This window comes from Lithobates pipiens, unplaced genomic scaffold (assembly GCF_037356315.1).
Source record: "Lithobates pipiens isolate NorthernLeopardFrog02 unplaced genomic scaffold, aLitPip1_a1.2 Scaffold_18, whole genome shotgun sequence".
NCBI lineage: Eukaryota > Metazoa > Chordata > Amphibia > Anura > Ranidae > Lithobates > Lithobates pipiens.
The window spans coordinates 80,548,924-80,558,404 of record NW_027507758.1 but is presented as its reverse complement, the minus strand read 5'-3'; the positions used below and the strand labels follow the sequence as shown (position 1 = coordinate 80,558,404).

At 45.3% G+C, this 9,481-nt stretch overlaps 1 protein-coding gene across 3 annotated transcripts in view; it reads left to right on the top strand.

Annotated features, from left to right (window-relative positions):
- ENAH (ENAH actin regulator) overlaps positions 1-9,481 on the top strand; it is a 136,196-nt gene that overhangs the window by 17,019 nt on the left and 109,696 nt on the right. The gene's annotated exons all lie outside the window — the stretch shown is intronic.

Genomic DNA, 9,481 nt, shown 5'->3' with positions numbered 1-9,481 from the left:
ATCATACAATTTTTAGGGAATTTTTAGTATTTTAAGAAATTGCTGCATCAGACTGAATTTGGCTGAATGCGAAACAAGAAATCCTCTGGCCGGTGATTGCATAGTCTGCAGTTTTTTTCTGTCTCTGAGACCAGCACCAACGAAGGCGAATTGGCACACTGATGGCGGTCCTCAATCACAGGCTGGGCAGATCCTGGACTGATGTGTGATGTATGAGTGCAATGTCCAGGATCTGGTAAGATATGGCAATGGTGCCTGGATCTTAAGATTAGCTAAACAGAATTATAAATTCTTATACAGATAAAACGGTAGTTTGTCTTTATAACTGAAACTGGCCATTTTTTATACAGGGTGTTGCAGTAGGCTCACTTAAAGTGGTAGTAAATTCTGTTCTACTACTTGTGCCTACAGGTAAGCTTATAATACTGCTTGTGTTTAAATGTGAAATCTCTGCGCTGGTCTAAATGATGAAACAGCTGCTACTCAAGACCAGGAATAAAGTTTAAAAAAAGTAATACTTTTTTTTTTTTTTTTTTTTTTTATAATAGGGCTTACCTGTAGATACTGTGAATATCTTTCACTGTTTAGGAGCTATTCGGCGTGCATGCACCCGGTGACGTCACTGGCACATGCTCTCTGAAAGTCCAACACAGTGCCGGAGCCCATGCAAACTGCATCTCCCACGTCATTGTGCCCCCGGCCTCCCATTTAGCTGGATGCTATGAACCCAGAAGGAAGACCGGGGGGAGATGGAAGCCCTCTCAGTGGTGACAGTGCTGGAGGAATTTGTTTTGAGCCAAGTCTCTCATCATGGGCTAGTATGCATAGTCTTGCAGGGGACTATTATTTTATTTTTTTTTCAACTGCATTTTATTACCGCTTTTAAGTGCAGCCCTCTCCAGCACCATATACTTGCCTTCCTTTTGCCTCCCCTGCTGCTCCATTCAGCTTCTGGGGGAATAGCCCCAAAAAAGCTATGGGTCACTGTGATCATAGTTTACACATGAACTCCCCTGCTGGCCGAGTGCTGTCACATGCTCATCCATACCTTGAAGCAATGGGTATTTCCTTCCGCTTTTGACGCTTAATGGAGCAACAGGGGAGTGAAGGAAATGCAAGAATATACTTGGGGGGTTATATGGGGGATTAAAGCAAACCCATGCTTTACCTCAGGGGTCTTCAAACTATGGCCCTCCAGTTGTTCAGGAACTACAATTCCCATCATGCCTAGTCATGTCTGTGAATGTCAGTGTTTTACAATGCCTCATGGGATATGTAGTTCTCCAACAGCTGGTGGGCTGTAGTTTGAGGTTCCCTGCTTTACCTGGTTTGGACAAAGTACAGGTTTGCTTTAAGGATCCATTCATTCTGTTTTGGGATAACATTTGCATTACATACATTGACATGTCATTCTAGTGCACCCTGCTGATAGACAGTCATTTGAACACACTGTTGCAGTGCTCTACTAAAAATTGTACAAACACATTGTTTGATGCATTAGGCAGCCCATTCAAATGAATGGGCTGCTTTAATGCAATGCATGACATCACATGCATTAACGCACTGCAGTCGTGTGAACGGGAGCTTAAGGTACCAACGGGCATACTTTGGTTTTCTATTTTCCAGTGCTGTCCTTGGTTGAAGTGGTTTTCTGATAAGTTAAAGAGGAAGTAAACTCTGATGAGTTTACTTCCTCTTTCATTCCCTGTAAAGGCAAAGCATAATGGACTACTATGCATCGTCCATTATGTGTCACTTACCTGACACAGGAGCCAGCGAAGTCACCGCTGTCCCCTGTAGTTCCGAGCGTCCATCTTCTTGTTGGGTCTCGCTGCTCCGGCGCTGTGATTCACCAGAGCAGCGATGATGTCACTCCCGCGCATGCGCACGGTAGCCGAGACTCGCGGCATTGCCGTCATCGACGATGCCCCGCTCAGTGCGCCTGCGCGCCGCTGTCTACGGCGCATGCGCAGTAGATAGCGGTGCCCGTCTTCGGGCAAATATCTCCTAAACCGTATAGGTTTGGGAGATATTTCTTGGACCTACAGGTAAGCCTTAATTTATGCTTACCTGTAGGTCAAAGTGGTTTGTAAGGGTTTACAACCACTTTAAAAATAGATATGTTATACTTGCCTGCTCTGTGCAATGGAATTGTGCAGAATGGGCCGAACCTCTTCTTCTTGGGTCCTCCTGCTGGTTCTCTTGGCTCCTTCTCTTTTTCTTTTTTTTTTCGTGCCTGCCACAATAGCAAGTTGCTTGCTATGGGAGCAGAGGTGTGGGTTAGATGCTAAGCTGAGCTGTGTGCGTCCATAGACACACACAGTATTGCTCAGCCCTGCCCTCCACTCTGCTCACAGAATTTGATTCACAGCAGTAATAGTGGCTTTCACTGTTGCCTCTTTGTCCTCTGAATGCAGAGAAAGGGGAAACGGCCACTAAAGAGGGTCACAGTGCTAGATTGAGTGGGGACTCTGGTAAGTATTTAGCAAGGGGGGCAATGCTGCTACTTGGCCATTTTTCACCTTCATGTCAGGAATGCATTAAGGTAAAACGTGTCTTGGCTTTAGACCACCTGTAGGTTTGTATAGGTCCATTTTAAATCTGTCGCAAGGAGAAAATGCCTGTGTGACAAGCTGAACAGAGAAGCTGTATTTTCCTGGGAAATGAAGCCAAACCCATTCAGCTTCCCTCTTAATGATGGTGCACCTGAGCTGGCAGGCAACCTAGGATTCCAAAAGACTGCTTGCATCCAATGCTTGCCATACTTTCCTCTACAATTACCTTTAATACTGTGATGCAGGAGGAACAGGTACATGTAGCAAGAAATAACCTAGCAGAGGCCAGTGGCCTGTCCTTATTAAACAACGTCTGCGCTCTGATTGGTCGTCGAGGACTAAAGCTTCTCTTTTTAGCACAGTGCTATGGAATGAAGCTGCGGACGTCTCCCTGGCCATGTTGCCAATCGGGTGGCAGATTTCCTGCTCTACCTTGTAAGCTCGTCATAATAGAGACTTAAGGGAAATCCCTGCATTTCATTGTGTAGGAATGCAAAGTGCTAAGCGCTTATGGCTGTTGTGAGCCAAATACGAATCCCTAATGCGGCGAGGGGTCCTCGGGATAACGGCGAGCCTCCCCCTTGGCAAACCTCAGTTTCGAGCGTCTAGCTATGAATGGCTTTTCTTGTAGTGTGATTGTGCTGCTGCAAGAATGATCAGGGATCCCCCTTCTACGGGTTGTTTTTTTTTTTTTTTTTTTTGGTTTTTGCGTTGCTGTCTGCAGCATGCACCTTCTGTAGGCTATTCTCACCGCTGCTCTGCGTTTATTTATTGCTGGGAGATCTGTCCAGTTTTTCAGACGATGGAGCTGGAAAGGAAACATACATTTACCCTTAGAGAAATTTGAGTTTTAATTTCCCAATTGTTTGTCAGGGCGACGTGTATGTCAGTGTCCTTTCTTGCCTTATTTTGACCAAAGGGGGTGTCCAAGGTTTTGAATACCCCCCCCCCCCCACGTTTCGTCCCCCTTTTGTTTGTTGCAATGCAGCAGATGCTAGGATCAATACCGTGTTTCCAGCATGTAAATCCTCTTGTCTGCCTGCTCGTTTTTAAAGGTAATTTCACCAGGAGTGAAAGCTGTCTCATCAGGCAGCCAGATGCATAATATATTTGTGTTTCTATGCTTCTGCTTTTTTTTTTTTTTTTTTTGGGGGGGGGGGGGGGGTATTTTGGTGCATCACTTCGTGAGGCGTGAGACTTGAATGCTGATGTGTTCTAAATGAAATGCTATCTCCTCCACCTCTCCAGGCCTCATCCTAAAAGAGTGAAACAAAAGTGGTGCGTTTTGCTGGGAGAAGGGGGTCTTACACGCAGTTGCTGCGCGGGTCCTGTATTAAAGATTAATGAGGAACAGTTGCTCAAGCCTTCCTAATGTAACCTTGGAGGATTCGCTGGAAATGAGACACCGCCGCTTTCAGATGAGGCAGAGATACTGTAAGAAAGGACAAAAGTGTTTTTTTTTTATTTTATTTTTTTTGTGCCTTTTTTAAGCCAGCTTCCAGGCCTCATGGCTATTAAACTAGACCTATAAAAAAATAAAAATAATGGAGATAAAAACATTGGCATACAGACACTTACTCGTTGTTTGCCTTCATTGAGTGATCACTATGAGGTTTTGATGTTACTTGCTGTCTTTTGATTTGGGAAGAGGGGCCCCTTCTGTGTTTGCCCCATTGCCCTGGCTTGTAACTGACACATAATACCATGCACAGTGTTTGTGTCGCCAGCCTTGCTCATTGTGTACTTGTTGCTATGGCAGCGGGGTTGTCTAAGCATCACAGCTTCTTAGCAACATATATAGGGAAAGCCAATGGCTGGCTGGCTTAGGAATAAAACAGGAGGGGCTGAGGGATGCTGCAGGTCATCTGAGCAGCAGGGAAACCTCCATATTTCCACTCTGGTCCACCTGTATTGGCATATCTGTGAAATGATGGCATCGTGTGAATGCCTAAAATAGGAAGTGTTGGTTGTATGCATGGCGAGGGCAGGATGGGAAATACGCAGTTTTTTTTAAGATGATACATCTTTTTGTCTTAGGCCTGGTTCATACCCGTGTGTGTGTGTGTGTGTGTGTGTGTGTGTGTGTGTGTTACATTTTTTTTCGTGCATTTTCAGTTTTGCAGAAATGCACTATAGTCCATTTAACATGGTTTCCTATGGATGTAGTTCACATCTGTGCATTTTATGGGCAGGGCCAGGGATTTTTTTTTTTTAGATTTTTGGTTCCAAAAGCTTTAATGGATCAAAAATGTGTATTGAAAAATGCAAAATGCACCTGCAGTATCCAAACTGCATAAGGGTGAATCAAGCCTAAGGGCCAATTCACACCCTAGAAACGCAGTCCTGATGCATTTTGGATGCTTTTCTGAATGCACATTTTTGATGCGGTCCAGTCGTCACACACCCCCCCCCCCCCTTTTTTCTTTTTTTTTTTTTTTTTTTTCCTTAAAGCGGGAGTCCACCGGGACTCCGCGTTTTTTTTTTTTTTTTTTTTTATTTTTTTTTTTAAAGCCAGCAGCTGCAAATACTGCAGCTGCTGACTTTTAAAATAGTGACACTTACCTGTCCAGCGCGCCCGCGATGTCGGCACCCGAAGCCGATCTCTAGGTCGCCTGTCGGGTCCTGGCGCCGCCATCTTGGGTATGGGAATCAGGAAATGGAGCCTTTCCGCTTCATTTCCCGGTTCCCTACTGCGCATGCGCGAATCGCGCTGCGCAATAAGGACGCTCCCCGCTGCCTCTGGGATCTGTGTGTTTCCCAGCAGGCAGCGGGGCACTTGTGGGAAGGGGCGGGCACTTGCGGAAAGGGGCGTAAGTTACGCCCCTTTCCGCAGAGAGCTATCCCGGAAGTGGGTGCAGTTACCTGGATTATCCAGGTAACTGCACCCCCCCTCCCCCCTGAAAGGTGCCGATTGTGGCACCGGAGGGGGGGAGGGTTCCGATGAGCGGAAGGTCCACTTTAGGGTGGACCTCCGCTTTAAATAAGGAGGTGTGTTTTTGATATGTTTTGCCACATTCCAGTACAGTGCAGAAAAAATGCAGCATGTACTTATCCAGTCCTCTCTGAATGTTTGAAGAATTGTGGTTCCTGGAAGGCTTTTAAGTCACCTAATGCGGCGTACACACGATCAGAAGTCCGCCAGACAATCCGCCCATGTGTGGGGCTCCGGCTGACTTTTTCTTTCCAAAAGTCCGGCGGACTTAGAAAGCAGTTTTGACTCAAAATTGTCTGGTGGACAATCCTGCCGTCTGTGAAAAAACGGCGGGGGGCCCCCCCAAAGTCCATATCAGACCCTTATCCGAGCACGCATCCCGGCCGGTCAGGAATGGGGGTGGGGACGAGCAAGTGCCCCCCCTCCTGAGCCATACCAGGCCACGTGCCCTTAACATGGGGGGGTGCTTAGTGGAAGGGAGGGGCCATGTGGGCCCCCACCTCAAAGCACCTTGTCTCCATGTTGATGAGGACACGGGCCTCTTCCTGAGAACCCTGGCCGTTGGTTGTCGGGGTCTGCGGGCGGGGGGCTTATCGGAATCTGGGAGCCCCTTTAATACCAGATATCAGCCCCCCACCCTATGTGAATGAGTATTGGGGTACCATGTACCCCTACCCATTCACCTGGTGAAAAAAAGTGTAAAGAAAAAAAACACAACACATGTTTTTAAAGTTTATTGCACAGCTCTGGTGGTCTTCCATCTTGGGGGGGGGGGGGGGTCTTCTCGCCGGACTCCTCCGCTATCTTTTACTAGCGGAGGGGCCCGGCTTTCTTCTTCTGGTCCCCCTCTTCGGTTCTTCTTGCCGGGCCTCCGCTTTCTTCTTCCAGCTCTTTTACTAGCGGTGGCCCGATCTCCTCCGCTAGTGCGGCGACTTATATAGGGACAATGGGTGGGGTCACCGGGTGAGGTCACATGGTGACCCTGCCCCCTTATGTCACAGTTTCGGAGGATGCTGGGATGCACCATACCCCCCCCCCCCCCTGCTGAGCAAGTGGAGTCCGTCAAATGGACCTTCTCCGTGTGAAAGGAGCCCTACCTGAAAAGTGCGTTTAACATTTCAACATAAACTGAAATTTGGCCGTTTCAGCAGGGACCGGACGACGTTCAATCCTTCTACAGCCATTCACCTTTTGACTCAATTCGATCTAGCGATTGACCTCTGAACAGGAACGTTGGAAATGCTTCATTTGATTAGCGGGTATAGCCGATCGGCTGCCACACTGATCAGTGTATACTGAGAGCACCTCAGAATACAACTGAACATCCACCTCACTTGTTTGGATTTTTTTTTTTTTTTTTTTTCGATCAGCCATAGGACTCATCGGAAAGAAGACAAAAAGCCTCATCTATGGCCAGCCTTACTGTGAGTAGGGTTACAATTGCTTGGGTTTCAAGTAAAAAAAAAAAAAGTCTGACCTTATAACTCTCCATCTAAAATGTAAAAATTTGCTTTTGGATACTCAAATATTTATCTGATACAGTATTTTTGTCTTACTAGAGCAAATGTTTGTATTTATGCAATAATATTGTTGGTTTCCTGTTTTAGCCAGTGATCGATAGATACTAATGGAGGTTTAAAGTGCAGATTGTATCATAACACTGAAACTGTGCTGATGGTACAATGCTTAGTGAAACTTTTTACCAAAAAAGGCTTGGAGGTGTTACTAAAGCTGAGCATACGCTTGAGAGTTTTTTAAAACTTTTTTTGTTTCAGGAATGAATTTTTTTTATCATTATTTGGCTCAAATCAACAACTGTTTTTAATTGCAGTGATGAGAAATTTTTGCAGGAGCAGAATTTTTTCCATGACATTTCATACAGTGTAGGTGGTTTTTGTCTCAGATTACTTTCATTCCAAGATTGAATGTCCAAAGCAAAAATAATCTTTTTGAAGTGCTTTCGATTAGACATTTGTTAAGTTATTGAGGCTGGGTTCACACTATTGCAAATTAGGTTTCGCCGCATCCAATTCGCATGTCAGGAGATTGTGACCGGGTCTCTATGGAGCTGGTTCACACATCTCTGCAAGCGGCTTCCGGTGTAAATTGTTCAGGAGTCCTGTGTCGTCTCGTCTGTTTTCAGGTAAAATTCAGCCAAAAATTCAGGCTGAAGTTGGACCTGAAACGGTGAATGGAGACGCACTGGACCCCTCCTGTGAGCCGCTCCGTGCTGTGGTGTGAACCCAGCCTGAATGTACCAATGCCAATCTTCAGACCGACATAAATTCAAAAATCTTCTAGTGCAGGGCTTGACAAACCCCAGGCGGTCGTCGTTAGGACCAGAAGTTTCAACCTGGCACCTGGGCTGGCACCCACCCTGCACCTGCTCCTCTAGCTATGTATCCTGGGCTTTGCAGCCCTAGGCCTGGCATAGCGGGTGCTGCTGGTTAGAGAATCGAGGAGGAGGGGGGAGTCCGCTCTCCTCCTGTTGACCCAGAAATGACACGAAATTTCTGGGTCCCCGTTGACCGTTTCCCTGGCCATCAAGGCTGGGAAAGAATGCCACACCCCCCCCCCCTCCCCCCCCAAAAAATAATAATGCCCCCACATACACTATATTACAAAAGTATAGGATTTAATATTCATTTGGCCCACTCTTTGCAGCTATATAACAGCTTTAACTCTTCTGGGAAGGCCGTTCACACGGTTTAGGAGTGTGTCTATGGGAATGTTTGACCAGTCTTCCAGAAGTGAATTTGTGAGGTCAGGCACTGATGTGATGAGAACGCCTGGCTCACAGTCTGTGCTCTAATTCACCCCAACAGTGTTCTATAGAGTTGAGGTTAGGACTCTGTGCAGGCCAGTCAAGTTCCTCCACCCCAAACTCGCTCATCCATGTCTTTATGGGCATTGCTTTGTGCACTGGTCCAAATCATTTGGTGGAGGGGGGATTATGGTGTTGGGTTGTTTTTCAGGGGTTGGGCGGCCCCTTGGTTCCAGTGAAGGGAACTCTTAAGGTGTCAGCATACCAAGAGATTTTGGACAATTTCATGCTCCCAACTTTGTGGGAACAGTTTGGGGATGGCCCCTTCCTGTTCCAACATGACTGCGCACTAAGCCTGGAACCGATCTGATGTCTGGGCAGGAAGTCGAGTGAGAGCAAGATAAACCCCCCCCCCCCCACTTGGCTCTATACCCTTGGTGGACTGGAGAGACGTCTGACATCACTTCTGCCTTTTTTTTTTTCTTCAGATCTGCCAATAAAGAGGATCTGTCATGCTTATTTCTATTACAAGGGATAATAGGAATAAAAGTACTAAATATAAAGAAACCGTTTAAAAAAAAAATGAAAGCACCCCGTCCCTTTGCACTCATGTGCAGCAACAAATGCATACGTAAGTCGCACCCACAGATGTAAGCAATGTTTAAACCACACGTGAAGTATCCTCGATCGCTGGAGCTAGAGCAATAATCCTAGCACTTAGACCACCTCTAACTCTAAACTGGTAACATATAAAAAAAAAAAGTAAAGCGTCGCCTATGGAGTTTTTTCAGCACCGTATTTTGTCATCATCCCGCGAGCATGCACAATTTTACAGCGTGACATGTTTGGTATCTATTTACTCGGCGTAAGATCATCTTTTGCATTTTACAATAAAATTGGGCTAACTTTAGTGTTTTGTGTATTTTATTCAGTAAAAGGTATTTTTTCCCAAAAAATTGCATTAATAAAGATCGCTGTGACATAAAATATTACAATGATCACCATTTTATTCTCTAGGGTCTCTGTTAAAAAAAAAAAAAAAAATATATATATATATATATATATATATATATATATATATATATATATATATATATATATATATATATATATATAATTTTTTTTTTTTTTAAATGTTATGTAATTTTCTAGCAAAAAATACTAATTTAAACTTGTAAACAAAAAGTTCCAGAAAAAGGCCCAGTCAGAAAGTGGTTAATTGGGTCTGTG